Source organism: Bison bison, unplaced genomic scaffold (assembly GCF_000754665.1).
Source record: "Bison bison bison isolate TAMUID 2011002044 unplaced genomic scaffold, Bison_UMD1.0 scf7180017864291, whole genome shotgun sequence".
NCBI lineage: Eukaryota > Metazoa > Chordata > Mammalia > Artiodactyla > Bovidae > Bison > Bison bison.
Window position 1 is genome coordinate 7,732,624 of NW_011494863.1, and position 1,690 is coordinate 7,734,313.

Below are 1,690 nucleotides of genomic sequence, written 5' to 3' on the forward strand. Positions count from 1 at the left end.
ATCCTGGGGTTCACAAATTGCCTGTAGGTGGTGAATGGGTACATGTTTGTTTCATTAATGGTTATGTGATTCTTTTAGTGTTAGAACAAAACATTAAAGCTGACATTTCATGAACATTCTTTGTTGGGAGGAGGCTATGTCTTGTTTTTAGAAAAGGTGACTTAAGTGTGAAATGAGTAACAGTATATAGGTAGGTCGATGCTAAATTTTGAGGAACAATGATTCATCCTGTCAGCTGGTGCAGATAGAGGGGCTGAGTCTCAAGGAAGCAGAGAAAAGGCTGTGAGGAAGTTGATGGTCAGCTCAGGACAGGAGCCTGCTGGTCCTTCTGTCTGTCCTGATACCATGATTCTCTGTGAGTTGGCTGTGTGATTCTCTGTGGCTTTCCTGGATCTCCTCCAAGAACCTGGCCCCCATCAGGCCAGGAATCCTGCCCAGAGAGTTTCCACCAGGACTTTTATTGCAGGAAAGATAAACACGGAGGAAAAAAGGCATGTCTTCATCCACATGCTCCCTCAGTTTTGAGACGTACTTTTTCATATTTTAATGTTTCTGAAATTGAGCTGCATCTTGCAAAAGTGTTCACTTAAGTAGATAGTTATTTCCTTGCCAAAAAGCTGTTATTAAGTGGGTAATAGGTTAGCATTGAAAGATGGTTCTTTCACTATTTTTCTCTCTTCCAAAACAAATTACACTTGAAAGTTGGGACTTCTAATAAATATACAAAGCGAAAGAAAATTTCTCTTTAAAAGGAAAATCCTCATCTCAAGCCATTTCCTAGTCACTAAATGCAAGTCAGGGGAGATGAGTCATGGTGACAGGAATGGAGACATGGAGCCCAGGCCCGGCTTGGAGTACCTCCCACTTCCTCCCTGAGCCTCAAATTTCTCTGTCTTTTGAATTAATTTAGTCTCTTTCCCAGAGGTGCACCGCAGAGAAACTTCTGGAAGTTACATGTCTGAATCCTCAATGGCAGGGGGCGGGAGGGGCGGGGTATGAACCAGCCTCTACAGTTTCAAGCAGACCTCAGTTTGATGTCAAAGCTTCTTGATTCCTCCATATTCCATTTCTGTAGAAGAGCCCTCTGGTCTGTTTTTTTGGATGGTAAACTTATGGTGGGTCAGAAGCACTTAAATAGCCTTTACAGAGCAGCGTTTTCCATTGGCTGTTTTTGTTCTCGCTGTAGTAGAGATAGATGGAGTGTTACTTTGGGTTAGAAAACCCAGGAAAGGGGGCGGGGGCTGCTTTGGGAGACACATTTTCTCAGGGAGGTGCCCCAGCCCCTCAGCTTACTGCTGCATTTAGAAGCCAGATCATAAACAACAAGGACTCGGCCTTTAGAAGTCAAGGGAATAACTAAGCTGGAAAAGGGTGAAGTGAAAAAGCCAAGGAACGTGTAAGTAGAGGATTATATGGAGCCATTTAAAATGACAAAAAGCAAGAGTAACAAAGCGACAGATGGAATGTGGCCCCACAGGGCCCTGCCAAGCTAACTCTGAGAAGTGTTCTCTTGATGTCCCCTGAAGCATTCACGGGGTTTCCTGGCCAAATTCTCAGGCTGTTTCTATGGCGCTTACAAAAAAGAATGTAGCACTGTTGATGTGATACTTTCCCCTTCCCATTCTGCATCCTCTTTGCAGCCTCGTGAAATAAATCTCTGGCTCAAGTGAAATCATGAAAAAGAAAATGA